The sequence below is a fragment of the Nothoprocta perdicaria genome, unplaced genomic scaffold (genome assembly GCF_003342845.1).
Source record: "Nothoprocta perdicaria isolate Ctin4 unplaced genomic scaffold, notPer1 scaffold_4, whole genome shotgun sequence".
NCBI lineage: Eukaryota > Metazoa > Chordata > Aves > Tinamiformes > Tinamidae > Nothoprocta > Nothoprocta perdicaria.
The window spans coordinates 848,265-874,128 of NW_020455643.1; the positions used below are offsets into that span (position 1 = coordinate 848,265).

The 25,864-nt window shown below is 43.6% G+C and overlaps 1 long non-coding RNA gene across 1 annotated transcript; it reads right to left on the minus strand.

The window, feature by feature from the left end:
• On the minus strand, positions 1-25,864 carry LOC112952304. The gene is made up of 3 exons (XR_003250361.1): positions 25,776-25,864; positions 7,300-7,362; positions 1-65 (listed from the first exon to the last, which is right to left on the minus strand). It is a non-coding gene; the product is annotated as an uncharacterized LOC112952304 (long non-coding RNA).

Sequence of the window (25,864 nt, forward strand, 5' to 3'; positions counted from 1 at the left end):
TTTAGCTGCTCAAAATCCTGGCATTCCCTTGCCATGGTGTCCAGGCACAGGAGGCACCTTGCAAGCTGTCAGTGGCAAAAGAAAAGGTAATTTGTATTTGGAGCTTGATATGACTCTCGAAAGAGCCAAGAAACACATACTAGGTACTTTTCCAGTGAAAGGCATTTGTGATCAGCTTGGAAAAGTCAAATCTCTATATACTGACTCATCCCTTCCCAGCGCAAAGAGGCTTGGTTAAACAAGCACAGTCAGACACGATGCTCGGCACACGGGGTGTCACGAGGGCAGATCTGCAGCGCAGCTCCCCAGCACCAACACCTGAACACGCTGCCCTCAATGTATCCACCCAGCACCTTGCACTCCCAGCCCTTCTCCAAAGCATCACGCATAATTACAGCGGGGCCATTAAACACATTACATTGTGACTGCATTCACAAGGTCAAGGTATGTTTCTCTGCTATGTTCTACATTCTCATATACGTTTCAGGTTAAGATGTAAACACTTCTCACTGAAGCAGGGCATTTGCTTAGCACACTATAAACCAACTGCTTTTATTTATCATTGTCTCCTAAAAAACACACCACAGAAAGCAGGGGGGAGGCTCTTAGGTTCAGGTAACTCCACCAATCTCAGTTTCTGTGAGAACATCTAGCTTTGCTGTGGACAACAACACTGCAACCTTTTGTATTAACAGAAAAGGGTATTTGCAGACTGTGCCCTCAATGAGCAGTTAAAATTTGTCATTACTATATAATCCTACTCTTCACGCTACTGTAGCCAGAGTATGTGTTTTTTCTATTAGAATTACATAAAGATTTAAGTTGCTATTTTTTCCTAATCAGTTCTCCTAATTTCCTGCTCCTGACCTTTCATTGAAGGTCTTTGCGTTTTATTAGGAAAGGCAAGTCTCAGCTTGCATGTAATAGCTCTAAAAGCAGACCTCCCCGGGAGCGCCACAGACTTTTTCCAGTGAACTTTAGTTTTCATCTCAGAAGCTCTGACGATTCCCTGACATCTTATGGTGCCTATTTCCTCCTTCTACTGCTCCAGGGCAGCTGACATTTTGTCACATAAGCACCCACCCATTGCCAGGGTATTTGATCACTGCAAATGAGGACAAATGAGCACGGAGTGAGACTCCAAGCAAGGCTTCAGGGAAGCAGCGGGCCAGCAGCACGTCAGCCTGCCTGCTGCTGAGCTCCAGCTGTCCCCAAGTACTTGAATCCAAGGTTCATTTCCCGTTAAATGGCACTGAGACCCTACAGACACAATATTAGTTGTTCTGATAGACTCTTCCAGCATTCAGAGATGCAGCCGAGGGCGGCAAGTGCCTGCAGGAGCTGCGAACAACCTTCATTGCAGAGAACGTCAGTGGGCTACAAGAAGAGAGGCTGCAGTTCAGTTGACTGCAGAAGAAACCTGGACTTGGCTTTCCTGTGACCCTGTGCAGTACAAGATCTCATGCCAGGGAGATATGGGACGGGGGAGCAGCATCTAAAGAGACACAGGTATCATCAGCATTTAAATCTTTGCCTTTTCTCCTGGAGTCACCATCAACTCTGACTATGGTTTCCATATTAGGGGTATCGGATGTCTGCCAGGCATTAAACTGGGTTTACCACTTCATAATTAATTTTATACGGGTAATAGATGACGACCATTCACTGAAGAACAGCCATGTGATCATGAGACGGCAATAATCAGTATCACTTTTGACCGATAGAAAAGACCCTTGAACTATCTTGATTCCCAAAGACTGATTTTCACTTAATCAGACCATAAATTATTAGGTTAAATGGCACTACAAAAATAGATTTCTTCATATATTCAGTGGTCTAAGCTATTACCTTCATTCTATTTTTTTCCCTTTATGTTAATTGAAGAATCAAGACTTTTCATCTGCCAAAGCTCTGGACATTTCCCCAGATTTGTCTCAAAGTGTTTTTCACATCTTGTTTTTCATTCACGGTCTCCGGTTTGTGTCAGGAATTCTTAAATCAGCATCCCAATTTATGGCAGATGTCTGGACTTCACTACATTTATGGTTTATCTCCGTATTTTCATGTCTCTCAAATTCCAGTCCTGCTTCCCTTCATACCTGAAATAAAATGCAGTGTCTCCTGCCTGTTACCTGCAGGGCTCCCGCGAGGGAAGGGCACGGGTCGGGAGCCCAGCACCTTCCAAAGGTGCCGCAAAGAAGCGCCCAGGACTCCTGCTGCCCTGGCAGGGGCAGGCAGCACCCGCGCAGGACGCTGCAAGGCAGCGGCCCTGGGTGCTCGGGGGTGCTCAGGATGTGGCATTACAGGCAATACCACCTACCAGAGGTCACGCTGGGCAGACCGAGCCCAGGCACATGCAGGGACAGGCACTGTGCCACTGGATCAGGCAGGCGGCTGGAGAGAAGCTGCAGGCTGTGCAACACCCGCAAGGCGTTCACATCTCCCTCAAGTCCTTCAGGCTTTGGGGAGCTGCTCTTAACCTCCCACCACGGGATGGGGGGTAGTTTATTCCCTCAACAGTCCACCCAAGACACCAGTCAGCCTCCACGCAGCGGAACAAACTCACTGGTCTTATTAGCAAATGTTTTGACAACTGTGGAAATAGGAAGTGATTAGACACCAGTCCACAGACTCATATTGTGAACTATTAGACCTACTGCATTTTGTTCAGAAGGAAGATTTTGATGGGAGACTTTTTAGTGCACAGGCAGAAAGACTTTTTTTTTTTTTCCAATGGCAAAAGGCACTCATTTGATACTACAGAAATCTAGCAAATTTAATAAGCTCTAAGCAGCCAGTTTTTTTCTGACTGCACAGTCCAGACCCCTGTAGCTGTTAGCCTACTTTATAAGTAACCCCGTTTCTTGAGATGAAAGAAATCAAAGAATATCTTTTTTCTATTTGTAAATATAGAACAGAGTATAATAACTTCAGAGATTCAGCAAAGCTCTATTATTACAATCCAATGATTACCAGCAACATTTTTTTTCTCAAGAGAATTACTATATATCAGCATATTTGCTAGCATCATTTACTAAAAACCTATGAATTAGATCAGTACAAATTTTTAGAAACAGTAATAAAGGAAAGAACCTGCTTATTCAAAACTATGACCATTACTTATGCAATCATTTATTCAGACTGCATTAGATTTAGGTTACCCTAATTAATTTATCATAAGCAAAAAAATAATTCAAGGAAAAGTAATAATAATGTCTCTATGGCAGTACCAATTTGAGAAAACTGCCATGCAAATATATAGAATTTAAAAGAGCTACATCCATTTGAAAAGTCCCTTGGGCCATGTAGCTTCCCACAGACTGATCTTCACTCAGTTACGCCATAAATGTTAGGGCTTGGTTCATTTATTATAAATATCTGCGCCTGAGGGTTAATGCCAAGCAAGAAACTGCTTGAAGACTCTTTCATATTCACAGCAATTCTCTCTCCTCATATGGATTTTATTGTTAATTCGAGTTTGCTAAAATAACTCTGAAGGAATACTTTAAAACTGCGGTTCATTTGCCTAATGCAGAGGGACTCACCCCGATGTAAGGAGGGAGCGCGAGCGCCCTGGGGCCTGTCCCAAGCGCCTCCGCCGCTGCCCACACTGCCACAGGATGCCTCCTCTCTAAAGGCATTGGTCCCCCTGCTAAAACACCAGGTGTGACTTCCTGCAGATCACTGCAATTACCAAGAGCTTTTAATGCGGGTCTACATTTCCCAAGAAAACAGACCAGGCAATATAGATTCCTTGTACAGGCCTTTTCAATTAAATCCTTTTCTGTTACAAGTTTAAGCTGGTAACATAAAGAATAAAATATGCCTTTACAAAAGAATGATAGTTATATTTCTTCACAATTCAATTAAGAATGACAGACAATTCTATTTTTTTCTATTTCTGTTATGGATATATGCAGTCTTTAATCTGGATTCTTTTTTCTTCTTTTTTGGATCATCAGTGTTCCCAGCTTAATTTTGCAGTGAAAAAGCTTCTGTCTGCTGCCTTGATCAAATGTTGGCTTTGAATGTTATATATAGCGAGGACCAAGAAGAGTGAACAGAAGAGATTACAATACAGTAAGAAAAAGCTTTGCAATATGGGGATCATTACAGAAAAAGAAACAGGATGAAAAAAGCCTGCTCTCATCCCTATATACTAACATCCCTATATACTACATCCCTATATACTATACCCCTATATACTAACATGCTCTCATCCCTATATACTAACAGACTACACTATCATTTTACAACAGTTTTGTATAGGTTTTCCATTACTCACTTCTGAACAAGTTTGGTTTTCACTCTTTTTTTATTCTCTCCTTCCTACTAGTAAAATTAAACTACATGACAACTATGACAAAAATGAACCACTCCATAAGAAGGGAATAGCTTTGTTTTTACTAACCCTCATAGTTGTTTTAAAGAACTGCAAGAAAAGCTACAAGATTTTTATTAGCAAAGATCATTTTCTAATGCGGTTAAGGCTATAAGCCATAATGAAGCTGTAAAACCATTCAAGATATGCGTGTTCTGTAAAAGCCTGATTAAGAGGATAAGAGCAGGAAAATTCCGGCTTCCTGCAGAACCTTGTGCCTGCAGATTTTGCACTTACTTGGCCATTTCTCTCATTTAGAGCAAGCTGAAGGTGTTGCCACGATGCCGCACTGACACAGGACACGCATGTCCAGAGGCACGCTCAGGGATGTTAGACAGTCCAATGGAATTGCAATGCTGGAACGTGGACGGAGAACCAAGGCATTAACACTGGAGCTGTCCTTAGAGGTCCAGGGATAACGGGAAAGCCCTTGGGTGTGAGGCAGTGAACCACAGAGCGAGGAGCTGTTCCTGAGCTCACGTTTGGCTGACCAGAGCCTGGAGCACCCCCAGCTCCCAGCCCGGCTGCTGTGCTGTGCAGCCAGCCCAGGTTTAGGTCGGCACTAGGAAGCTCTGCAATACTGCAGCCTTCCCTGCTAAATGAGCCAGCAATTTTCTGTGAGAAAGAGAAATTAATGAGGCGGAAATGCTCTTCAGTCCCAGTCAACAGGACATCGTTAAAAATCAAAGGAAACTGAAGCAACAACTGTAGCTGGCAGTTACAGCTTCCCATTTTTTAATCAGTGGAAAATACTTTTTCACCCATAGTGTGTCTGAAGTGGAAAGAACCTGTTAGCAGCACAGGTGGCCACGAGAAGAGCATTTGCAAAGGAAGGAATGGGAGGGTGGATGAGGAGAAGCAGTTGCCACCACTCGCTCAGTGCTGAGGCAAGAAGCGAGGCCAGAGCTCATGTAAGCAGTGGCAGAGGAAAGATCCTGCTGGAAATTCCTGCTTCCTGGGGCCTTCCCACTTCGGGCTCCCCATGTTTGGGTCTCTAGGCAGACATCCTTCACTGGCACACCGTGCCCTATATCTGGAACCTCTTTTCTCACTCAGCATCACTGGGATGGCTCTGTCTCTCCAAAGACTGAAACAGGATCTTACCTACAGGATTTCCATTTTTACCTTCGCTACAACTGGTCAGATCACTTAGATTCCTTTGGTTTTTTTTGTAATGGTGGAGCCCTGACAAGCTATTAAGCAAATTAACTCAAGTTTCAAACCAAACTTCAGGACTAAAGTTTAGTTTCATAGTGGAGCACCAGACAGATGAACCTAATCCCTTCCTGTCGGCATCTAGTGCTCCTCAGACTAGACCTCACCTCACAAACTCATCTCCACAAGCCACCATTAATACACAGGTATCATTTAGATTACACAACATTCTACAAAAATACATTTACTAAAAAGTCCATAGCATTTATTTAAACTAAAAATACATATGATAACCTTAATGACATTCTGTTTTCTTCTAATTGGGCTATTACAAGGAGCAACCACGGTAAGATGCGGGATGCCTCCCTGCACGGGTTCGGGCGGTTCCTGGCAGCCCGGCAGGCCCGGCGCCGGCGGAGCGGCCCGGGTGGGAGCGGGTTCCACCTCCGCCGGGGCTGGGCCTGCGGGGAGCCCCGCTCACTGCGAACCCTCCCAGGCCAATGTGCACCAAACCCATGCTTTGTGATCCCTGTCTATAGTGGTGGTTTTTACTGAAATACTAAGCTTCTCAGGTGTAATAAAATCAATGTATCCTTCAGTAAAGTACCTCCGGGAGGAGGAAGATCCTACAACACTCTGTCTTTTGCAGCTCTACTTCCCCCTTTTTTCAGGGAGTACCGCTGATCTCCAGGCACAGATGTTACTTCAGCTGCTTCCAAAAAAAATCCTCTTTTGTTCACCTGGAAAACAGACCTGCTCTTGTCTCAATGCTTTTTGTTTACTTGAACACTCTGGTGAAGAAAACAAATGACAGCCACTGCTCCAGGCCCAGCTGTGAGCCTTTCACCTGGACCTTGCTAAGGCACACGAGGGAGTGCTAAATGTTCCTTTTCCTTCTTTTTTTGCTGGGTGTTTGTCCCTGCTGCACCTTCTTTTCTCCCTGTCTATATGAACAAAATTATTTCACTCTTTACCTACTGACCGTTGTCATTTAAGTTCACTACATTCTAAACCAGTGTCTGGAAAATGCCACATTTCTTTTCTCATCGGACCAAATGAATGCGGTACTCATTTTGTACCACATTTGGGAGTTCAGAACTCAGCCATTTAAGAGTGTAATTTCAAGGCAGGAAGAAATCGCATGTCATTTTAGATATTGTTGGTAATAATCATCATAGCTGGAGCACAGAAATCATGGAGTGTTATTCAAATATTACTTTCTGCAAAGGCAGTGAGCTGGATCCTGGGCTACAGCAGTTCCCCCTTCTCTGGTGTCTCTTGACATTATAGGCACGCACCATTACCTGTGTGCATAATACTGCTTTGAATTTATGACAAGCTGCAATGACAACTAGAGATTTAAAATACCTGTTAACCAGCACAGTCCTTAGCCTTGGTTTCCTTCCTCCAGCCACATGCTGCAAGGTTGACAGCAACGATGGTGGGTGACATCTGAACAGCCCTGTGACACCAGGGGCTAAGTCTGTAACAGTGGAATGTCTTTTTCCTGCTGTGAACTAGCACTCTCAACACCCGACCAGCACTTCAGCACCCAGCTCCCTAACTCGCTGCAGGAACATCAGACTGCAAGAGAGGACTGGAGTTAACCCGGCTGCCGCTGCTGGGAGTGACCTGGAGCACCACACCAGAACCTCCGCAGGCAGATCAGCAATCGAGGTTATCTGAATCCATTCATTTCTTCCAATAATCACCTATAGTTGTAGACATTTGAAAATAAAAAATGTAAGGTAAAACAGGCTTACCTAAGTGTCATGCAGAGATCAGATTGTCCTTTCCTTTGTATTTGAATTCATTATATTCTTAACCTGAAAGTAGGAACATAATTTCAGAAAAATGACTCATCACTAAATTACACCAAAGCCACGTTAGTAGAGTGACTAATTCATAAATACATTGAAGCTTCATTCTTTCCCAGCTTTAACCTCACTATCTTCAATTCTAGCACCTATGTGCTAGCTCCTTTGGATCTGTGATTCAGCCTGGCCTGCAGGCTCCTTCCTCTGGCACTATGGAACATTTCAAACAAAAGAGAGTTAACTAACAAGTACTAAAACTTGCTAAAAAAGGAAAAAAATTAACTGGATGATATGCTTCCAATTAGTTTCTCTGTATTTCAGATAGAAAGATTTGTAGATTTGTATGTACAAAATTCAGTTCCCCTCGCCTCTTATTTATGATCTATTTCAGACTCATAGCACAGAGTTATTGAAAGAGTGAAGATGTAAATTCAAATTAATCTACAGGTTTTTTGTTGCAGATAAAAAGTCAGGAGTAGAACATTAGAGAAATATCTAGCTTAAAGCCAAGTGTGACTACAAATAGCATACTAAACTGAAGCACAATTGCTTCAGTTGTACATTGAAATTCATGCACATTGAAATTTCCATGCTTCACAACAAAGGAAGTTAAATGGAAGGAGGAAGAAGGTGCCATACACAGCTTTGAACAACACACAGGGATTGGTGAGGATGAAGGCACCCTCAGTAATAACTGAACAGGCAAGGAGCTCAGTGGGAAGGAAAATCAACTGCACTTGCTCCTTTTTCACTCGCTATGTGTTATATCAGCCACCACCACCGTCTCCTAGAGAAAGAGTTTTTGGTTTTGGTGGTGCTTTCAAGACAAGCACAAGCTGCAGGACAAATGTTTCAGAGTCTTGAGAGCGGCTTCTCAGCATCACTGTGCTACCGGGCAGTGAGGCCTGAAAATAAAACTACATTCCCCCTCTGGGAGACTGAACACATTATAACTTCATTGTATAGGTAGAGAAAAAAAATCCATCTTAAACTTGCTATATATAAAAAAAGTATTGGACAAATTAATTCATGTACCAGAGAACAAGTATCCCAGCAAGGGTGGAAGAGCAAAGCAGAGAAAGGCCCAAGTGTATCCCAGTAAGGAAAGCCCGTTAATTACTGCAACTTCTGGTTTCACTCTTTGGTGAAAGGCTTCTGGTCAAAATATAACACAACCTAGCAAGATTTAGGAGCCTGAGAGAGCACTAGATCATCTCCCTGCTACCAGACTCTGCAGACTGCAAACCAAGTCGCACGCATTTCTCAGAGCACAATATTTCACACTGCAGCTCCAGCCTTTGGTAAGGCCAAGATGTTTCAGAAGTTTCAGAACTTGCAATTTAAGGAGTTAAGATTTTCTGAAAGTACTTTTTTTTCCCACAGAAATAGTGGCAGGAAATTTAATTAAGGAAATTTAATAAAGCCAAAAATGTATCCTCTGCCTTAAAAAAAAAAGACTAAATTGACTAAATTTAACTTAATTTCCCTGCTATGCTTGTGGAAATGAATGCAAGTAAGAAACTTTCACTTACTATGGTTACCCCCAGGGATAAACTAGAGAACAATTAACTCACAGCCCCAGTGGTGGCTACTTCTAAGGAGGCCTGGGAGCGCCGCAGTGACCTCGGAGCAGAGACGTCCCCCAGGCACCACCTCCCCAGGGAAGATGAAGCCAACAAGCTCCGAAGTGCAGCACGGAGCAATGCTGCTCCTGCAGCGGGCCGACAGAAACCCTGAGAATCCCTCTGGGCTATGAGCAGAAAGGCAATGCAGGGAAAAGCCATCATCGCTGCCATTACAGGCTCCTTCGTTTCCAGCAAAGCCAGATAACACCATTCTCAGCATCCTGTCAAAAGCTTTCACTACCAGACTTTCTGAATTTAATAAATGCTAAGAAAGGTCATAGTATAGAGAAAATTAAGGCTTATTTGGTGTAAGTTGCATTAGATGACAAAATGGGCTCCTTTTTTTTCTCCTAAATGACATAAAAACAAGCCCTAAAAAACAGAAAGTAGTTTCTTTTTCTAGGAAGAGAAGCAACAATATTGTTTTCCTAGCAGATTTTCCAGTACTTGTATTACAGCTTTTGTATTACTTACTCTTGCGACTGCATTCATCTCAGTAACTGATAAATATTCAGTCAGCATTTTGTTTTTAAATTTATCTGCTACCTGAAGCAGGTCCTGTTAGAGAATATTTTATTATTTTCATATTTCATACATAAATGCCTGTGGAAGGGCTGCCGCCAGCCTTTAGAGAGCAGCGGTGCCACTCGTGCGGGGCCCCAGCAGCCTCCTCCCCTGCCCAGCGTGGGGAGCAGGCACTGCAGCTCGTACCCCAACACTGGGCCCACTGTCCCTTCTCTCTCCTCTATTTTAATTAAAAGAGAAAGTCTTAAGGCAACAGCTTGGTATTGCTCACTAGTATCTCTAACTCTCAGCAAGAGGCACCTGGGAATTTAGGCACTAGACACACTCAGCTTCAGGAAATGCTGGAAATCAGACTCGTATTTGCCAGGCACAATTATTTGAGTACACGTATTCCCAGCTGGCGTCAATCTGTCAGTTTTTGTTTTCTGGATGTGGTAACACATAATCCATCATATTTAATCAAATCATTTCCTCCAAAATGCTCTTAGGTTATTCTGTGTGCCTACATATCAACCTGAGACGCATGCAGTACAACTTATGACAAAATCAGGATTTCAGGTTAGAAGTGATGCTCTGAATTTACCCAGACTACCATTCTATTCACACAGAAGCAGAACTGAATCTGCATGCTTGTTTGAAAAAGGGACACGGAGAATCAAGAGCTAGTCCAATTGGCAAGTTTTCCTGCTCAATGCAAAGAACTGTGTTTTAAAGAATCTCTTCAGACAGCAAATATCATCTAATCCCATTCCAGAAGGGAAAGCCTGGCCCTTGTCATATATCCCGGGAATCTGCTTGGATCCGCTCGGTGCCTGGCCCCACCCCACGACCAGCTTTCTGCTGCCTCCATAGCACGAGGCTACCTTCACGCACAGGAACTGCCCCTCTGGACATCACCAGGCTCAGCATCCACCCTCACAACGGTTTTGCTCAAGTATTTTTTCGTCACCTGCTCTTATTCAAATATCCTCTTTCAGTTTTTGAAAACATTTATTATTCCTACACCTATTTTTGGGGGACTATGAATCACTTCTAATAACATATATCGAATACAGAGACAGGCTTTTTTCTTCCTGCAGTCTATGTATTTAAATTCAAACACATCCATCACTCACGCAAACTCACTGTTTATAACTGAGGGTTACAGTGTCTTCAGAGAACTCTCTGGGAACTTAAAGCTAGGCATATATTTATGGTATAGCACTGAACCGGGGACCGAATGTGCTGTATTCTCCTATTTCCCTGCTTACATCTCCTCAGAAACCCATCTTATAATTTTGGATAACTCTAGCATAACCTGAGTCTCTGTGCACTCAGCATTAAAACCTGCTTTCTTACTTTGACCTAGCTGTCCTGTACCTTGACATACTAATGCTAGGTGAATTTGAACAACTTTTTCTGACCTGTGTTTAGCCCTGGTCGCATCTCATAAAGCACGAGCCTGTCAAGGACCGCAGCTTAACCCCACTTCCAGGGTAAGACTTCATTTCTCACTGCTCTCATTCACAGAGTGACAATCCATTCTTTCCCTGATTTGCTGAATAAAACATGACTGAGCTATAAAATATAAACGAAAACATGTTGATGCTGAGAGTAAATTAAAAGAACAATTCACTCTTTCTTGCCAGACATTTCCATGTTGGTGTGCAGAGTTATTTGTCTTCTCTCTGCCTTTTGTGAAGCTTCAAATACAGCATCAGAGAGGAGCCTTTCCTCCCTTGTAACATCCAATTCTTTCACACTTGCTGACAGTACTTTTGCTTCTAACATCCCCATGAAAGCTGGATTAAAGACATCTTCCCGTAAAGTGAAGCCATAAACAAAGGAGTTGCTGTGCAGAAGGATGGCATTTTCTCATTCTACACAAAATTTTCTGATTTTTCATTTGAATCCATCAGTAACACAACAGGCTTTGTAGTCTCCAACAGGGCATGGCTATACTCTGCTAATAAGATTTGGAATATTTTGGATGGTAAAGACAGACAAGAATGGAAAACATTATGATCTTTTCCATAAGGAAACTGTTACCTTTGTTTACTCTCTATGTGTGCCAGTAAGTGCTTTATGCGATTCAAGGCTGCAAGACCAAGCTGGAAAAGCACTTTTTTTTTCAGAGAGAAGGAGACAAAGAAGAAGAAAAGTAATACGACCATGAGAAATTCACCTAACTATATTAAAAAGGTAATAAAGGATAAATAAGTTTATCAACCAGGCTGCACAGACTACTCGGAGCAGCCGTTTGGACGCGAGGAGCTGCAGTGCACTCCGGGTACAACGGGAACATCCCGAGGGGCAGCGAGGCAGCCTCACAACAAGCCTGCCAGGTGGGAGGCTGCTCGGTGCCTGGTTCACTGAAGGTTCACAGAAGACTGTCTCTTCAATTCAAGCTCTGGAATACATTAATTCAACAACTTTAATGATAACAGATTCAAGGTCCCTCATTTACTGCCAGTTTAGCACTTATGAGCAGAAATGCAGTGGTGGCCCTGAACAAGGCCTTTCCTACACGTTCACTACACACAACGCTACACAATAATTGTTTCATTTACTTTTTAGTTGGGTCTTTTTGATGGATCTGTTTAGAGAAAAACCTCATAAACAACACATTAGGTATATTAAGGGAAAAAATTCACAGTGCAGATCAAGACGGGTCTTACACAGACCGCAGTGATATAACAGTGCTGTTTTATAACATGGCACTGAAGCCCTGCTAGAACTTTTATCTGTCCCCATGGCTACTTTTTGAACAAAACATTTCCTTCTTATATGTTGTGTAAAAGTAAATTCCTTAATGCTTGAGATCTTGAGTTCAAACAAGATATAAAATCATCTATATAGAACAGAAAGCAACAGTTCACAACACTTCATACTTTATATAACTCCACATTTCTTTTAACAATTTTTTCATCATTATTTCTCATTATTCTCAGACCTTGTACATCAAAAGAGCACTTCTGTGAGATAATTAAGTCTTATAGTGAAAATAAAAGGTAGTCATTTTCTCCATTTTTAAGCGATTAAGTAAAGCTATAATCACACAGAGAGATAAAGAACAACTGCTAACTAGCAGCCTGAGAGATGCAGCTCACTGGCAAGGAATCCTGAGGCCAACGACTGCGCAGAGCGGGGCAGACCCGCATAGCTGGGGCTGGGCACGGGGCTCATGACCCTCATTACCAAGGCTGGTGCCCTGCATTTCAGTGCAGTTGATTTAACAGTGCATGGAGCATCATGCCCCAGGGAAGGAGCGGAACTGGATCATCCACCACTGGAAACTCTGGGAGCTCTGTGACAAGTCCAGAGCCTCCACCCCTGGTTGTGCCACTCTCAGAGGCCAGTCGCGCTGCGGCAGGAAGGCACCTCCAAACCTCCAGCCCGTGCCCGGCTCTCCTGAACCAGGCAGCCGAACCCCCTGCCCGGAGCCCAGTGCCCGTGCCCGGCTCTCCTGAACCAGGCAGCCGAACTCCCTGCCCATAGCCTGGCGCTCATGCCCGGCTCTCCTGAACCAGGCAGCTGAACGCCCTGCCCGGAGCCCGGTGCTTCTGTATCAAAAATATATGTGTTTAAAGTTAAGTGCGGATCATTTCCAAAGTGTACATTTTCAGAAAAACAACCTTGCAGACACCACTGGAGCCTGGATCATACTTATTTTGCAAGGCCATCTAACGTGGCACTACTGTCCAGGTGGCAACCCCATCTGTCAGAATCCAAGCACCACAGGCTGATGCCTGAGCTCACGCAGCATGTGCCAAGAGAAGAGCAAGTCTGTAAATCACAGCTGTCTTGGACACCACACTCAGTGCAGGAGGCTGGCACTGTGCAAAGCAAGGCTGGCCACAACAGGGATGCCTAAGGGACACTAAAACATGAGCTTTATGCCAACACCCAGCGCAGTCCCTGCTCCGCATACACAGAAACCATTAACAAGAGTTCGGCAGCTGATAACCAAAGAGCTGGTTCTTAGAGTCTGCATGTGAACCAGGCCAGATGACCATTTTAACAATTAGCTGTTTTTATCTAGTTGAAAAGCTATTGGAAAAAAAAAAAGAGTTCACTAACAGATGATACTTACATTTGTGTCAGCCTATAAAATTCATATTAAAGAAAAAAAAATATATCCTCCTTCACCCTCCCTCTAGTCAAAGTAAAGCGATGTGCACCTGCAGATAGTTACGCTGCCTGAGCAGCGACTGCAAGCTGGCCGAGGGTGGCTGCTTATGGCCGTGCAAACACACACCAGAGCATGGGCCTCAGTCAGACTCCCTCCAGACACCACCACCTCCCGAGCAGCTTTCAGCAGCAGGTAATGTCAGCACACACGACCCACCAGGCTAAAGCTGGGTTTGCAGCTCTGTGCTGAGGGTGCGTCACGTCTCCAGGCCTCTGAGGTCGGTGCACATAGAGGTAAGGATTCCTGCAAGGCAATCATGCCAAGAAATCAAATCTGACAAGAAATACTTTATACTCTGAAATGAAAAGGACTCATATAAAAAAAGGAAGTTAAGCTCCTCACAGACTCTCACTACTGCATTGCTATGTTCAAAGCAGAGCTGGGAGGCGCTGGCTTAGGCAAGCGGCAGCGCCCCGCGGCTCAGTGCTGAGCCCGCTGCTGCAGAGCGGTGAAGTCATATTCAGGCTGATTACTGAGCCAAGTTTCTTTTGCAGGTTATACATTGTTCTTTGCACTGAAGATGTTAGTGAAAGCAGTCTGCAAGTTACACATTTGCAGCATTTGAATTCTGGCAGGAATACACGTGAGGACACAGAGTTCTGTGCGTAATTAGCTCCGCGAAGTCCCCAAGCGCCTTTGTTAGTCACACAGCGACAGCGGTAACGCGGTCTCAACGCCTGTCACAGCACACCCAGATGTATCCCCAGCAACACCCAGCTTCAGTCCCTGCCTCCCTTCCTAAGGAGAGTTCACAGCGCCTTCCTTTTGCTGCAGACTGTACTTCTCCAGAACCACAGCAAAGCTACACCTTTCCCAGCACGGCCTTTGGAAACTGTACACCTGCAGAACCTCATCACTCCTTACTTTCAATTATCATTATTAAAAACTGTATGCAGTGAGCCACCGTGCAAATGGAGGAGAATACCTGTGGAGAGGAGCAAAGCTGGTCCAACACAGTATAAGCTATAAGCTTTATAGCTATAAGCTATAGGCAGGATAAGCTAATCCCATCTGCTCCACTCTTCCCACCCGCCGTGCCATCTGCAGGGCAGGTCGTCACCTCCGAGTTCCTTCTCCAGAGTGTAAGAGGTCACACAACACCTAGCACATCTAGCTAGGTGTTCACTGCACTCACACGCTGCACTTCCTCGTCCCTGCCCGGCTCACTCTTGCCTAGTTAGATTTCAAATTCTTTCCTAACAGATCTATATATCACTCCTTGCCTCTGTCTATGATCCATGTGTACCTCGTGCATCTTCCAAGCTTCAGAGAGCAGCCATTCTCACTGCTGGCCTCTTACAGAGGCTAGCCTGCACGTGGCCTTTCATAATTAGATCTACCACGACAAAACAAATTTACAGGAAATTTCCTCTTTTTCCTTTCTGTAATTATTTGTAAATAACTAGTGAACTGCTTTTATTATGTTGTCTTATAGAAATAAAAAATATAAAATTTGATTAAAATTGGCAGTGCAGTGCATGTAATTTCATCTCAGTAGCTGAATATGAAAGCCAACGAGGAAAGGGAATAGATGTACCTAACACATGCCTACCAAATTCCTTGAAACACACGTGTAGGTGCCACATATTGTCATAGCGCGCTGGTGTCTCATCACTGGCAGGGATCTCTCTATTACCAATTTATCAAACATGCCGCCTTATCAAATGCAAGAGTTCACACATTTGCTTAGGAAACGTAAGAAACAAAATAAATAATTTTGTTAGGTCTCCTGATAAATATTCTCTCCATTGAAACATGGGAACAACTTTTTGAGATTCATATGCCGAACTTCACTGTGAAGCAAAAATGATAACTGATTCACTTCCATTACCACCACCCTGCATCTTCTGTGCCAAGAATGTCAAACTGACATAAATATTCTGACAGACAATCACAAAGTAATTGTAATTTTATCTCATTTAAATATGCACAGACTAAAAATTCAGTAATAGGAACACACTGCTGAACAAGGTTTCTTAAATCAACTTGAGATCATCTGTAATGTTGATTTCTGTGAATTCTGAAGTACATAAAAATGTGGCATTAAAAGAACGTATTAAAAGCAAGACCAAGAGGTGATTATATCGGAGCAGCTCAATGTCCCTGCAATTTCATCTCCAAATTTCTCTGCCTGATGAAAGTCACTCTCAGCGTGGGATTGGCAGCCCACCCTATGTTCGGGGCATTTGGGTGATGCAGCACAATCATGGGAAAGGGACCTCAAATCCATCTTGCTGCTGAAAGTAACAGCATTCACAGAGAGGAAAAGCACTCCAAAATCTCAGGCTTTAAGCAGAGAAAGGTAATGGATGATAATGGCCTTCTTATTCCCTCGGATTAACTACTGTGCTAACCACAATTTCTACCAGTAAATGCAGTAAAAAAGTAAATGCATTTATTCTGTACTTCTTATCTATTCTTGCTTTTCCAGGAGCCACATATTTTTCTGGAATGTGTTGCCTGCATCTGAATACAAAAAATTGCAAGTTCAAACCACAGTGGCAAGAGCTGCTGCACAGGCACAGAATTACTTTTTATCTCATTTTCTCCGAGTTAAAAAAAAGAAGCTAATTACACAGCCAGACGAAACCTGGGTCCCGAAGAACAGATGTCCCATTTATTAATCCACACCAGCCTTTTCAGAAACCTCAGGCATCTGGCTCTTCCTTGCACGTCTAGTATCACTTGCCACTAGCTTTATGCCAAGTCATTTGTGGGATATTGCTTTCTACCACCAAGGCATCTCTCAGTGAATATTCAGTTCTTTTATCTCAAGCTGTAGGAAGACACAGGGAGCCTTCAGTGAAGTGGACTCTTAACAACCTTTTGAGGTAGGACAGGTTCTTGTCAACACCATGAAACTGCGGCAATCCCAAATACACCTGGAGGGCACATTCTGCTCTCGGAGTCTGCCCACTGTTGGGATGGACTCGCGCAGTAACTAGACACTGGTAGAGGCTGACGGAGCCCAGCTGACTGAAATGGCTGCAGAAATGACTTCCAGGCTCCTTTTCTACAGAAAGAAAAAAATGACCTTCTAATAGTCAAAGCTAGAAAGGAAAAGGCCCTGCAGCCCTTGGTTATATGCGACAGATGTAGTCAGTAAAGTGAGAAAACCTAAGTGGTGGTCTTCAGCAGAAATGCCCTGCTCAGTGATGTCTTATCTCGAAAGACAGTGCATTTACAGACAAGCACATTTATACTGGGTTAGACTTTATTCCTGTATCTCTATCTTCCACAGCTATTCTATAGCATCAGTGTACTAAGCTAAGTACTGCTTGGTGAGGGTCACAGCATTTGACTGTCTTTGTGTCAATACACAGCAGCACAGAGCCCCAATCCCTGAAAACAAAACTGCCTGGTAGAGTCAGTAACTGCATCACCCTGGGCAAGCACCTGGCAACAGTGCTTTGATACAGGCACTCACCCGATGAGCAATTCCTCGTCTTAAAAAATACATCTCCCTGATCCTGTTTCAATTACAACAAGAAGGAAACAATGAAGGTTTTCTAAATATGGTACTAGTTGAAGAGAGGAAGTATTTCTGTTAAAATGTTGTAAATATACATTATAAAAACATATTCTATCACATCTGGAAGAGGAGAGACACCAGACTGTGGCTGGCCTGCGGGACAATGAGCTGGAGATATCTTGGAGATTTTTCATGTTTTGTTTTGAAACAGCAAATAGAAAGACATGATGAAAGACTGAAAAATGATAAGGAAAGTGCTACCACTCCCACTTTTAATCATATTTTGATCTAGAGGAAAGCTATGAAGAGGAGGAAAACTGAGGACACTACCAAGCAGAGCTGTTAGGCAGTGAGTTTTTTTAACTGCTTCCTCTTTTCCAAGACAGTTTTTAATTGTTTTATATCATGTTATCAAGAGTTCTCAGAAGAAGAACGGCATTGCATATCTCAAGTGAATGGACAAAACCACCACCTGCTGCCCTCTGCAGCCCAGAGAACAAGAAAACTGCTCTTGAGAGAGCTAAACCAGCCGGCAAAAGGTTCCTCATCTGACTGGAAGCTGTACATGAGGAAACGTAATGGGCAAGAGCGGGCAAGGAACACAACAAGCTCTTGCCCTGGGCAGCTGCCCAGGAGTATCTGCAGAAATGCCGCTGCGTTACACTTCAGAGCACCGTGCAGAGTTATGAGAGAGTCAGGAGCACAACAGGCTGCAAGGAGTTTCATCTGTAACAGCCACCACTGACGGGAGTCAAAAACTGTGCACCCCATGAATGAGGAAAAGAGCTGCAGCCTCACCACACTTAGGTAGGTAGTGGCGCTAGCGGGCGTTTGTACGTGTAAGTGTGGACAAGCTGCAGCTCCAGTGTGATCCACTTACACGTGATCACCTACCTCACGTGCTGTCACAGAGCACTACCACATCAGCAGCTATAATCAGTACGTGCTAAAGAACAGTGTGCACACACAATCAATTAAAAAATCAGTCATGATCTCTCTAGAAATACCCACAGTAGACAGACTTAAGATTTCAATCTCTTGTTTGCAAAAAAAAAAAAAAAAACACTAGGAATTGCTTAACTCTTCTGTTTCTGGGGGTTTCTGTCTCAAGAAAAGTCCACCTTTAGGCACTGCAGTTACACAGGCACTCACCTGCGTATGTGATTTTACACGTGCAGGTTACCAACTATCAGTCTGTCATCATGCAGGTGGCAGATGTTTGTCAAAGGCTTTTAATTCTGCCCCCTCTCCTGCTCCTTGGCTCGGCGACAAACCCTTTTACCTGCCCGTTATGTAATCCCCCAAAATGTTTGTAGGAGGAAATCTAAGTGAATCTATATCCATTAACCCTTGATTTAAAACCTAGAAGCAAGGAGGAAGTATCTGTCCTTAAGGAAAAGGTGACTTGTCAGTAAGGAGTTCTCTTGGTGCTCAGCTTATAAATTAACTTTTCACATGAATACTTGCTTTGACATGACCTTGACTAGCACAAACTTCCCTTTGTGAAAGGAAATTAGCAAAGACTACTCTAATTTATTAGAAGCAATTTGACTGTATTTCTTTTAATACTTTGCCTTGCAGTTGAAGCTTTGTCATAATCATGCTAGTTATTAAAAAGCCACGGTACATTAGCTGTGATTATATAAGGGGTTTTGCAATCTGCAAGTGTATTCTAGGATCCTGAAAATAACCTCAGTTTTTGAGGAAAATATCATCCTTCAATATTTTGGGAATTGAGGAGCAATTATTTAATAAATTGGGGTTTGGGGGCGAGTTCAACACATCATTCTCATATTATAGACAAATTATGATAGAAGGAGCAGTAAAGTACCTTTTAATCAGGCTTTTCATTTCAATTGATTTTCATTTCAATTAGGGGTACTGACAAAAATAGACAGCTGCTCATTTTGTGGTTCTTGCCTGTGACACTGTATGTCTGCATGTTCACATTAACATGCCCTATTTGTCAACATATTTGAATCTCCCGAGGAAGCGAACTGAACTGAGGCTTCGTAAATTCTCACAGATGATGAGAAATTGTTTTGAAACAAACAAGGAAACACAAAAAAGGGGGGCCCATTTCAGCTATCTTTACCTGAATTTTCCAAGCAAGGCATGCTAGGGCTCTAGTCCTGCAAAGCCTTCAGCACATACTGACCTTCCATGAGGAGCTGTCCCACGCATTGACTGGAGCTGCTAAATCTCTACTTCAGGCACTCCTGCACTGAGGCCTCGTGTCCAACATTTCTGCTTCTTCCTCTACCAGCAAAGAGAGTTAGCGCAAATATTGGGAGTAGGTCCTTCAAACCACATCATGAATCTAGCATCACTTTTGCTCTAAAGACTGGATCCTGATTAAATAAGTATTAGTTTGAGACTAGTAAGAATTCAGACCAAGTAAGAAATCTGTGATACAGCCTTGACAATTTGCAGAAAGGATGTCTGAATTCTCCCGCCAGAGCATGCAAAACCTATCTAACCAGGTAGTGACACCAACCCAGCATCAGCAATGACAAAGAAAATGCTAAGAACTGAACCAAAAAAAAAAAAAAGTGACAGTTTTTGAAATGCAGTGAAAACAGGATGAAATACAGCTGCAATTCAGCAGAGGCCCGGGGGGCTATGAATTGTTCAGCAGAGACAAAAGATACAAAGACAGGCAACAGGGTAGCTCTGCATGTTCACAATGTGATGTACTGCCAAGAAATGACAAATGATTAATACAGTCAGTTTAAATCAAACTACCTTAGAGGACGGATAGGAAGAAGAGGTTTTCCTGCTGTAAGACAGCTAATGGTCTCCCTGAAGTGCCCTGACCAGCCACACTCAAGAACAGCTAAGCCTGCTGGAACACATGCAGAAGGGCTAATAGGTTCAATGGATTCATGAAGAGTCTATTTTATGAAAGAAGGTTAAAAAAATGGTTTACTAAGCCTACTAAAATTAAGGCTGAAAGGAGACCTGACTGCTAAAATGTGCATCTGAGAAAGACATCACGAAACACCACTGTATAAGATAAAATGTGTGTAAGCACAAAGACAGAAAGAGTGACCTAACTCTACAAATTTGGGTAAAAAGTTAGAAGAAGGTCTGCAAATACTACAGCAATTGGTACAAACTCTGGTTCTTGTAAGAATCTGCAGAATTCTGCAGAACTGAGCCAGAATGAGGCTCAAAATCCCCTGCAGACCTCACGACAAGGAGAGGGTTCTGCAAGACGCAGCAGGTGCACGCACGAGCACCGTGTCAGACCGGCGACCCAGCGCCAGGTCCCGCGCGGTGACGCGCACAGCCGGCGAAGCCGCGTGCTCGACCTCCAGCACAGCGTCTAGGACTTGCATGACACGCTCTCTTCACTCCACTAAAACTCTAAGGAAAGGCAATCCAGAGATCTGTATGATCTCCAGAGGTCCATTCCAACCTCATCCATTCTGGGATTTTGTGAAACAAAAGAGCAGAGAAGCTTATGAACTCTCATGGAATAGATCAGTCTAGAGGGAACACAACAGTTTAAGAAGCTCAGATAACAGCAGCTAAAGCAGTCCTGTCTGTCTGGGATAGTGGGGCTACTAGGACAGTATCAGCTGTCATATTCAAGTTGATTAGAAATATAATCATTTTAACCAAGCAAGGCTGTTTAATTAGGTAATTAAAATCTCACATTAAGTGTGTTCCACAGTTGATTTGCAGGTATTTTAGAACACCTGCATACTTCCATTTTTTTTTTTTGTCTTCTATTGACATCAAAGCACAATCATAGGAAATACAGGACTTTAATTTTATTCAAAGTAAAGTATTTTGGAACGAAGTTTTATTACTGGCAGCCTTTACTGCAGGAATACAGCCAAACAGTAATTCAAATGAAAAAAATCACTCTATTGCTTTTGCATTCCAAGCCGCTGCTGGACAGGCACTACTTCTCGTAGCTTCCTGAACAAAGCACAGCTCAGTGCCGAGGCACCTATTTTTTCACCTAAGTGTCACTTAGGCTCTAAGACCAGACCAACCACTGTAATACTCCTTTACCTAAACTCCAGTGTGTGCATATTTTAGTTAGACGTAACCTAACACTCTTTATACTTCTTTTAAACAGGCCATCAGCACTGACAGCATCTGAAAACAAATTTCTAGCAATCACTAGCTTTGCACCAAGACCATGCACTCCACTGGGTTGCAGACATATTCAGACAGGACAGTTTCAACAACATGCAGCTTGGGGCAGAATACACGAAGAAACCCCAGGAAAATAGCCAAGCTTTATGCTGTGCTACTGAATCATCTGTGCTAGCTGTAATTAATTCACTTAGCTTGAAGCGGGTGCAGACAATTCCATGCTACATCAGCATCACAGCATGCAGATGTAATCTAACGTGCCAAAAATGCAAGTACATTTGGATCCCACTGGGTTTTGTTGCATTTTCCCATTTCATATTCGAACCACAGAGGATAATTCTCTGTCATTGATTCTCTTTGGAGAAAAGAGGCTGAACCACACTTCAGAAGGGTCTTACGATTCTTCAAAAAATATTATTGAACGTGTGTACCCGAAGACATAAACTCTGTAGACTTAAAGTGGAAGGTAACTCCTATCTGTTGATGTTTGTTAATTCTCCTGCTATTGAAATTAAATTTGGTGCCATTAATCTACGCTTTTCCCTTCCGTAATAAACACATAAGGTTCCAGCATTAACTGGCTCCCTTCCAAAAGGCTAATTCCTAGGTCTCTGTGCTCCTGCAGAATGTACTACACAATTGCAGCCTCTGGTGATCAGCAGCATCAGTACAACGTGGTCACCCCTCTAGAGGCCCACGCGATCTCTTCTGCATTCTCACATTTCTCTCTTGATGTTGTGACAAGGCACTTGCATTCCAGTTAGTCCTAATCTCAGCTTGCAATAAATAAGATGAATGGGGAGGGCAAGGTTTTGTGCAACTGCAGCTCACTGCACTACAATTAGGCTGCGCTGCGCCACGTCGGGCACTACCAGTGGCAGAGAGGCAGCCCCCCAGGGCCGGGAAGTTTTGTGCCCCAAAGAACCAGTCGGTGGGGAAAGCTTAACAGTCTGTCCTTGCTGCAAGTTCAGTACACAGTTCCGTGCATCTGAGTGCGGTGAATGACCCTATTTAAATACAAAGTTCCATATACATGAACTAAAACATAAAATATAACCAGATTATGTTAATAATCATATTTCGTGCCAGCCACCAAACTCACAGACAAAATGTATCAGGTACTTTTCTCTAAGAGGGTATTTTCACGTCTAAAAGAGCAAAATGTCCACTTGTTCTTCAGCCGAACATCTCCAAAGTCACCGTCCAACAACTGCACTGGAGGCACTGCTGGATGCCAAGAGGATCCTGCACAGGGCTCTCTGCACTGGGCCCCTTGGCACACTCTGGCATTTGCTGGGTATTTCACAAGCAGCATCACCCCAAAGGTACCTGTGCCAGCCTGCAACCCTGGGGATCCCCAGGCTCCTAAGCACAAAGGGCATCAGCAGGAGGAGCAAAGCTCTAGCAGCTGTTTTGCATAATCTTTCTGCAGTCTCTGCAAGGCCACCAGAGGTTTGGGATGTGTGAATGGAAGGAGAAGATCTAGCAGCTTTGCAAGTCCAAATAATTAACCAAAAAAAAAAAAAAGAACAATTGAGCAGAACAATAACAGACGGAAGCCAACGAGCACTGAACTGAGAAATGGGAGGAACATCACACTGCCAGAGTGAAGGAAAAAGCACCGACTGTAACCAGACAACAGAGCAGCTGAAGTGTGATGTGGGGAAGTATTGAGTATTGTGCAGCGCAATCTTCAGAGACTGCATCCCCGTCTAATTAGGATATGAAATGCAGAAGCAACATGAAAAGCAGTGACCAACGTCAGTCACTAAACCACAAGGTTATTTCATCTAGGAAAGAGTCAGAAGAAATAATGTACTTTTGAAAATACCAAAAGCAAATTTGTATTAGTATCTGGTGCTCTTCCTATACAGTGAAAAACTTATTCTGAGACTGCCATTAACTGCACGTGGGAAACAAAAATGATGGTATATGGCATTTTTCAGACCACCCCTTGGTCACAATTAAAAGCACAATTTCACAGACTTGAGCCAAAAAACTTTGTCCTTCAATTGTTTCAGCAATTTTACAGTTATAAACCTATTTGGAACGCACGAGCACCACTCCCAGTGAGCCCATGGCAGATCAGTGTCTCTCTCAGGAGAATTCCCATTTGCCTGCGCGCAGCGGCTGAGCCCCGCGACGCAGCCGGCTGGAGCCTCCTCCGCGGTGCGAAGGGCTGCGACCCAGCCTTGCCCGAGAACAAACACTCTGCCCAGATACTCACCATTCAGTGACAAAAACTCACAAAAAAGATGGATTTCATAAACATGACTATAAACCTGTAATTTTGCCGGTGAGCAGTGCAGAAACACCACAATTGCTGTAGAGTCTGCAAAGATGTTAAACACTCAAGTAAAGTATTAGTAAGGTATTCTGATACCTACATATATAGAAAAAAAATACATTTTTCCAGGTTAGGGGAAAGAAGCTGCATCTTTCACTCTGTGAAAAGCAAGAGATAGGCAGGTCTCGTTCGGTGCCCCCACCCAGGGCAATGTGTTGGTAACCCCCTGTATCAGAAACCCCCTGTGTCTTTTCCAGAATCTCACATTTATTCCACTATTCTTAATCTGTGCTTTTCAGAATTATTACTTGATCTAGAGGGCCTAATCTTGTTCAGCACTGACCTCTTCCTGCACAGTTTGGAGTGTGTTCAGCTCTGATTGGAACCTGGATACTCAGCACATTATACAGGCAGATTCATAAAGCAGTTTTTCAATGGGCTTTGTTTGAAATATAACTGCTAAACGGAAATGCAATTATAATGAGAAAAACACACTATTTGTCCTTGTCATGTAGCTCTTTACGAGTTTGTTCTTCCCACAACTGCCAGATTCCTGCGATTTTTGTGTTTTCCTCTCTCCGACGCTTTCGCGGCGATGCCAGGTTCCCCCGGAGCCGCTGCGTCCTGTGCAGCTGCACCTCTGTACACATGTGAACACTTGCCACTTCCTCAAAGAACTACAGTTAGGATTCAGCACACGGAAAGGAGGTTATTTATTTAAATACACACTTCTTTATAGAGGACAATAAAATCTTTAGATAAAAAGCCACATACCTTAAAAGCATTATTGCAAAAGGAAATGCTAGCTATTGATTCAAGCAAAACACGGCATCTCCTTTCCTTTCCTCAAAGGTGGCCATTCTGGGTGCCATTCCCCACAAGCACAAAGGCATATCAAACTTGTACCAATATTTAGATAATGCTTAAAAAAAACCCCACTGAACTATTGATATCTTTAAGGAACTGAAATCTGCAGGAAGACGACCAGCAGCCTTCCAGCACTGCAGTGACATCAGCCAGGCCAAACAACCCCCTGTCCTACTGGTGGCTGAATTTCCGAGTTTAACTGAGGAACAGTTAACAGGAACCACTGTCAAGCTGCACAAATGCAGATGTGGACAGTTCAACTCCGACAGCCTCTCAGTGCAGCTGCAGGCAGTTCCCCACTTAAATCTCCTGCTGGTCACGGAGGTGGCACCACTAATTGTCAAGGGTTCCCCAGCGAGAGAGTCATTGCTCATCCTGTCAGCATGACAGCGACCTGTCAGTTCTCCCTGGAAGCAGTGGAGTCCAAAGGTTTCTCAGGGCTAGCTGAACCTTACAAGAAAAGCAGCCAGAAGCAAAGGAACCAGGAGAACCCTGGGGACAGCAGTGACCACAGGGTGCACTGGGTGCTGGGGCAGCACGCAGACGTCCTTAGTAGAAGCAGTATGTTACACACTACGGACAGTGGCACTGGCGGATACTGGACTGACATTCCTGGCGTCTTGCCCATGCCCAGAGCAGGATAGCAGGAATGCCAGGAAAAGCCTTGGGCACGCACAGGCTCTGTGCTAGCACAGCAGCCTCCAGCTCGTCCTGCTCAGGGTGCTCAGTGCCAGGCATGGGTCCCGAAGGCACTGCTGGCTCACCCAATACACGCGCCTACACACGGCAACACCAGAGGCAACTGAAGACATCTGGATTCAGCGTTCATTTCTCTCATTAGTCTGCAATGAGACTGATATAAGTTGCAAATAGAAACAAAAGTCACTCTGCTGAAACAAACTAATTTACTCACATTCTGTCTACAGACAGATAATTATTAAACATGTTTTTCCCAGCTCTGATACGTCATATCTTAATGTTGATTTCAGCACAGACCTCACCGCAACTTAGTAAGAGAGAAACTTTTCCATAATTAATTAGAAGGATACAATACATGAAAAGGATAGTTATAGTCCTCTCCCACATCAGAATTAGCTTAGAAATCTTCAAAACTAACCAAAGCTCAGAACTAGAGCACAAAATGGGCACCGTTCCACATTAGGACAACACGATTGAATTCCATTACACATTCTCATTCTTGCATCTGCCTGAACATCTGCATTTTGTGGGGATTTCAAATGAGATTTTCAGCTAGAAATAGAAAAAAGAAAAACAATATGTGTGAGGGAGGGTTCTAGTGTGATGCAAGAGAAAAAAGCACAGAATGATAATGTTTCCTGTAATACCATTTCAAAATGTTACCTCTCATTCCACGGTCACGCACGTTGTTTATCTTTGTGTAACGGGTTGGGGGATGCACAGCTCAGCTCCTCGGACAGCCAGGCTGATCC